The sequence below is a fragment of the Otolemur garnettii genome, unplaced genomic scaffold (assembly GCF_000181295.1).
Source record: "Otolemur garnettii isolate 467f Iridium unplaced genomic scaffold, OtoGar3 scaffold00032, whole genome shotgun sequence".
Lineage (NCBI taxonomy): Eukaryota > Metazoa > Chordata > Mammalia > Primates > Galagidae > Otolemur > Otolemur garnettii.
In genome coordinates, this window is record NW_003852427.1 from 956,016 (window position 1) to 963,035 (window position 7,020).

The 7,020-nt window shown below is 41.2% G+C and overlaps 1 pseudogene; it reads right to left on the reverse strand.

Annotated features, from left to right (window-relative positions):
* Nucleotides 1–209: 209 nt before the first annotated feature.
* LOC111725152 lies at nucleotides 210–681 on the reverse strand (annotated as a pseudogene).
* Nucleotides 682–7,020: the final 6,339 nt, after the last annotated feature.

Below are 7,020 nucleotides of genomic sequence, written 5' to 3' on the forward strand. Positions count from 1 at the left end.
TTTCTGCACCAAAAGAGAGCAAAATTGGGAAAGAAACTTCAAGTCTTGATCAATCAAGTATCTGTCACTTAAGAAGAAAATTGCTAATTATTGTGACACCCACAGCAAGCAGGTGCCTTACCAGTGAAAAAGGTGCACCTACGTAACTGGCGAAAATAGAGATGCGGTTCTCAATGTTTAACGAAATAGTTCTAATTCTTTTTTTTTTCCACATGAAAAGTCTTTATTAATCCTCTTGTGAAAAATCTATACAATGGCTGCAGATAACATCACTGGAGAGTCTTTACTCCTTCGCCTTTTTGCCAGCACCAACATTAGCCTTTGCGGTGCCCCTGACTTTCTTCATTCTGTTCTTGTGTTCCTTTCGCTGCTTTCTTGATGTCTTTTTCTTCTCATACAGGCCATGCCTTGCAAGTCTATGTTTGGGTTCATTTTTCTTTGCATAATCCAAGGAATCATAAATCATGCCAAAGTTCGTTGTCTTCCCACCACCAAAGTGAGTTCTGAATCCAAATACAAAGATGACATCAGGTGTGGTCTTGTACATTTTGGCTAGTTTTTCTCTAATTTCTGTCTTTGGTACTGTTGCCTTCCCAGGGTGAAGGACATCAATGACCATTTGTTTCCTCTGAAGTAGTCAGTCATGAACTTCCTGGTCCGGATAGTTACTGTGTCGTTCATGATGGCGGGCCGAAATAGTTCTAATTCTGCCAGTTATGATCTTTATAGATCTTACAGTTAGTTGCCTTTCTAGCTACTTCTTAGCACACTTAGAGACTATATGGTAAATACTATTTACTATTAATAAAAAAAGGTATTACTGAAATCGGTCTATAAGATCAAGAAAAGCCCCTATCTGTAATATTTTCCTGTGAAATGGATGTGAGAAATGTAAATTTTATAGCAGCACTATTCATCTTGGTTGAGTTCTAATGAGGTTGTCTTGCCAATTTCATGTTGTGATTAATAAAAGTATTTTCTTCTTCAAAAAAAAATTAATTACTCAGTACCTCATTTCATCTATGCATATAAACAAACCTGCATGGTGAAGCAATTTGTTGGTGCAGCATCTTTATGCTAACAACTAGTCTCGTTGTTTATACTATCACTTATGCACAACATCACTTCTGGCTTAATGTTTTTATTTGATTTTGTGAACCTGTGTTTACTCTTAGGTTTCTGCCTCCAAAACCAAAGCCCATTGCAGGTGAGCCTACAGCAAAGAGAAAGGTGATCACAATGGAAACAGAAGTAGAAATAATTAAGCGTTGGGAGATAAAGCCAGATGTCATCATTTATTGGGAAAGCATTAGCCTTTAGTCACTCAACTATTGGAACAACTTTAAAGGATAAAGTGAGAATAATGGGACATGTGAAAGGCAGTGCCAATGAAATCATCAATTATTACTAAGCAGTGTAGTGCATCAGTTATTAAAATAGAAAAGTTATTATTAATTTTGTTAGAAGATCAAAATAAACCTAACATTTCCTTCTTTTTTTTTTTTTATTGAGACAGAGCCTCAAGCTGTCGCCCTGGGTAGAGTGCTGTGGCATCACAGCTCACAGCAACCTCCAGCTCCTGGGCTTAAGTGATTCTCTTGCCTCCGCCTCCCAAGTAGCTGGGACTACAGGTGCCCACCACAACGCCTGGCTATTTTTTGGTTGTAGTTGTCATTGTTGTTTGGCGGGCTGAGGCTGGATTTGAACCCACTAGCTCTGGTGTATGTGGCTGGCGCCTTAGCCGCTTGAGCTACAGGCACTGAGCTCTAACATTTTTCTTTGTAGTGTTGGTACAACATTAGGTGAATGCTAACTTGTAATATTCTTTTTTGAATTTCTCCTATCCCGTACCTAAACTTTTTGTATTAATTTATTTTTATGTTTTGTTTGAATTAAAATAGCACAATAGTTTCTTCAGCCATCCATGTAAGTGGTCACATGTTGAATTTCATCAGAAACTGCCAAACCATTTTCCAGAGTGGTTCTACTGTTTTACACCTTTCCATCAGCAGTGTATAGAGATCCAACTATTCTGTATCCCTGCCAATATTTAGTGCTGAAATTATTTATTATTTTAGCCATTTTCTAGGATATTCTGAGGATACCTCATTTTGGTTCTCATTTTTATTTCCCTCATGACTGATAATGTTGAGCGTCTTTTCACATGCTGCTTAGCCATTGATAAAACTCCTTTCGTGGAGCACTTGTTTAAGAATTTTGCTTCAAATTCATTCTTTCTCTTTGTGATCTGGTTCCATTGTTTGATTGAACTAAAATCCATGTAATTGAATTCCCTATTTATAGGGTTTAAATGGTCTCAATTTTATGTTTTATCAACCAGAATATAATAATTAACTATTAATACAGTAGAACATACATAGCTGACCACCTCTCTACACTGACCCACCTCTTTAAGTTGACCTATTTTCATAGACCAGATATACACCATATGTATTCAGTGGAAGATTAACCTCTATATACTGACCACCTCTGTAAGTTGTACCTTAACCACTTGGATTGTGACACACATTAATTTAACTCTGTAACTTGACTAGTTGAGTCCACTCTACACCAAGGAGTAGAAAGTGTGCACTTTGCCCCTTAGTTGTATTATTTTTCTTTAGTATAAGTTCTTTTTTCATGTTTTATTATTACCATGTGCTGGATAGGCCAAGTGTCCTATTATTTATCATGGATTATGGAAGATTTTTCTAGTGTGAATGACTGATCTGAATTGTTGGTACACACTACAATTACTGGAAAAAATTATAGTTAATGAAGACATCATGGCCCAAAGGAAAAAACTCAAAGAGCTGACATGGAAGGAAAATATTAATCTTCTACATTTTCTGGAAAGCAACAATCAAAGAAAGATAGTGGAACATTTTGGTGTTAATAAGACCACAATTAGCAACATCCAAAAATATAAACATGAGTATTTGAAGAGATATGGTTAGCAAAGTGGAGACCTACACCAGAAAAGAAAGGAAATTTTTCTGGCTGACTCAATGAAGCCACATTAACCTGGTTCAAACAAATAAGGGCAGTGTATGTCTGAATTTCTGGGCTGATGATCCAAGAAGAATCAAAAATTTTTTCACAGGAATTCAGGGCAGAAGTTTTCCAAGCATCAAGTGATTGTCTTAAAAAATTTAAATTGTGACATGCAACCTCCCAAAAAGTCTTATGTGGTGAATCCGATGAAGTTCCAGTACAAGTTGTGGAAGAGTTCATCAAAAAGTTCCCAGATTTTTCCAGAGGCTTCAAAGATGATGATATCTTTAACACTGATGAGTGCAGACTCTTTTTCAAGATGATGCCTGACAGGAGCCTCATCATGAAGTGGGACAAATGTTAAGAGTGGAAAATTTTCCAAAGAAATTTTCACAGTTATGCTTTGTACTACTTTGACTGCAGAGAAACTAAAGCCCTTGGTAACTTGTAAATTGGCAAAGCCACACACCTTAAAGAATCTGAAGCCTGAAGATGTCCCTATCACTTGGAGATAAAACAAATGTACATGGAAGGCTGGTGACACAGTTGTGGAGTGGATAAAGGGTATAGACTGAGAAATGAAGAAGGAGAAATGATCTATTCTATTGATAGTAGACAACCGTCCTGGCCACCCACAAGTGAGTGATCTCACAGATGTGACAATGAAATTTCCACCTCCAAACACAACCTCAAAAATCAAACCTCTTGACATCATCAAAACATTAAAAATGCACTACTGAGATACACAGAAATAAGATGGCCAACTGGAGCTAGCTTGCGACAGAGGGTCTCATCTAGAAGGAGAGACAATGGACAGAATGAACTCAAGGAGGCTGAAGGTCAGGAGCAGGGCTAAGAAAGAAGATTGATGAGGCAACCTGGATGGCTTGAAGCCCGGCTCCCTCCAGTGCTCAACGGAAACTGGGGAGTGTTCCACCAAAGTCTGTCCAGAGCTGGCAGTTACCTTCATGGTGTGTATTCCTTTTCCACAGAGTCTGTGTCTCTGCCCCAGCCACACTCCACTCCTGTGGAACCAAGGCCTGGCTCCCTCTGGTGGACATCAGAGAGAGACATCCCTGCTGAGGCAAGCTGTAACTCCAAGGAAACAAACTACAGGTGCAGAATCCATTGCCAAGAGGATGAGAGACCCCTCCCCCGAGAGAGTGGCTTGCTGTGTATTCTCTACAAGTGAGCAGTGAATGGAAGAGCTCTTATTTTACCCCACCAGAGAGAGCTGCTGAATGGCAGAACTCCTTCTCCAAAGAGGTCCCACCCATGAGCCTAGGCATTCTCTTGCCCAGCACAAAGTTAAACAAATATTTTTCCTGCAATTCTGAACTCCCAATCCACCCTTCCCCCCTCACCTGACAGTCTGGAAGCCTGCCCCCTGCAGAGCTAGGAGTGTCTGGCAATTCCTTGATTGGGCTGGGCATTTTGTGGACTGCAGTGCAACTACATTGAAACTGTGACTCAAGTGGAAGTTGAGGGATGGGGTTGGGGGAGAGGTGCTGCTGCAGTGGTGGCTATGGTGGTGCTCCCACCTGGGTCAGATTTTGGAGAGACACTTACCTGATTCTGTGGACCACCAGAGGGAGCCAGGCTTTGGTTCCACAGGGGTGCCAGAGGTGGAGTGTGGCTGAGGCAGAGACACAGACTCTATGGAAAAGGAATACGCACCATGAAGGTAACTGCTAGCTCCACACAGACTCTGGTGGAACACCCCCCAGTTTCTGTTGAGCACTGGAGGGAGCCGGGCTTCAAGCCATCCAGGTTGCCTGCTGGTGGCAGGGTGTGGCAGCTGAGGAGGAACTGAATCCCCTTTGGTTCTGGCAGGTACATATATCCCTAGTACCTTTGCTCTTTGGAGAGAACAGGGCCACAGCCCCACGGGGTTACTGGTGGCAGGGAGTGGCTGTGGTGTGAGGTAGGGAAGGAGGCGTAGAGCCCCCTGGACTGACTTTTTGGCTGGGCAGGCCTTCCTGACTCCATTGAGCACCAGAGGGAGCTACACTCCAGCCTCTCAGGTTTACTAGACAGAGCTGCCTGTGGATCCCTGCTGTCAGGGTGCTGGAGACCTTTTGAACACTCCCAGTTGAGCAGTAATTGTGCTGCCTGGGTCAATTGGTTTGGAACTCCTAATAGGCTGGCTACCCAGTGACCCTCCAAAGCTGAGCCATAGTTGTTGTAGGGAGAAAAACTCTCTCCTTCCAGTTGTTGCTGGTGGAGGAGGAATGTCTCAGTTGCTTGTATCTCTCTCCAACTGAGATTTCAGCCTAAATCCACCACCTCATTAGGATTGGATAGATGCTGGCTGAATGCAAGACAGAGTCAGCTATCCCTATCACACCAATCAGGTCCTCAGAGTCTCTGGCAATAGGACTGAAAGGGTGCTTTGTATAGCTGTAGGGGGAAAGCCACAGTCACCAGTCCCAGCTCTTTGGTGAAAGATTGGTTAATTACAATTCCTGAAGCCCTCAATCCAATCTCACCCTACCAGCTTTACTAGCCAAACAGTGGAAAATAAGCATAGGGCAGAACCAGAAGAAGAACTCTGGCAACATAAATAATCAGAGTAGATCAACTCTCCCAAAGAAGACAAAGGAGACACAAAAGAAGATGCCATTCATAAACAAACGGCTGAAATGTCGGAAATAGAATTCAGAATATGGATAGCTAATAAAATGAATAGAATGGAGGAAAAGATGGAAACAGAAATCCAAAGAGTTGTGCCAAAGTTGTCTCAGGAAATCAATTAATTCAAGGACTAAATCACCAAGGATATGGACACAATGAGAAAAGAGATAGCAGAGCTCAAGGAAATGAAAAAATTATTTGAGGAGCTCCAAAATACTATAAAATTCCTCAGTAATAGAGTGGATCAGGGAGAAGAAAGGATCTCTGAAATCGAAGACACAGCTTTTGAATGCTTTCAACAGCTCAGAGAGGTAGAGAGATGGAGAGAAAAAACTGATCATTCCCTGAGGGAGTAGTGGGACCACTTCAAAAGATCAAACATTTGTCTTATAGGAATACTTGAAAGAGAAGAGGATAGTCCTAAAGGCACAGACACTCTACTCCAAGATATTATGGAGGAGAACTTCCCAGACATTGCAAGAGATACAGAAATTCAGATAGTAGACAGCTTCAGAACCCCCAAAAGACTCAATCCAAATAAAGGATCGTCTAGACACACTGTAATTAACTTTGCCAAAGTTAATATAAAGGAGAAAATTCTGCAAGCAACCAGACGTAAGAAAAGTATAACTTACAAGGGGAAAAATATTAGAATCACTGCAGATCTCTCAGACAAAACTTTTCAAGCCAGAAGAGGATGGTCATCAACTTTCTTTCTTTTTTTCATCATCAACTTTCAATCTCCTAAAACAAAACAACTTTCAGCCCGGGATCCTGGATCCAGCTAAACTGAGTTTCATTTGTAATGGAGAAATCAAATACTTTACTGACTTACACAAGTTGAAGAAATTTGCCATAACTAACCTAGCTCTCCAGAATACTCTCATACCTATCCTCCATAATGATCAGCACAATGATCACCATATAAACTCACCCAGAAAGTTTTGAACAAAACCTAACTTCCACACTGGTGAAACCCAATGACACCCAAAACATTATCATGCTTATCAATTCTCTCAATTAATGTGAATGACTTAAATTGTCCTCTAAAGAGGCACAGGTTGGCTGACTGGATACAAAAACTCAGGCCAGATACCGGTTGCATACAACAGTCTCACCTTACCTTAAAGCAGTGGTTCTCAACCTTCTGAATGCCATGGCCCTTTAATACAGTTCCTGTGGGTTGCGACCCACAGGTTGAGAACCACTGACTTAAAGGATAAAAAGAAAACTCAGGCTGAAGGGATGGACATTTATAATACTGGCAAATGGAAAAAAAAAGCAGAGGTTGCATTTTATTTGCAGATAAAATTATTTTTAAACCAACAAACAGCCCTCAGGGGGCTAATACAGCTGAGACAAAGGCAGTGGGCGGGCAGAGGCTAGAATTGA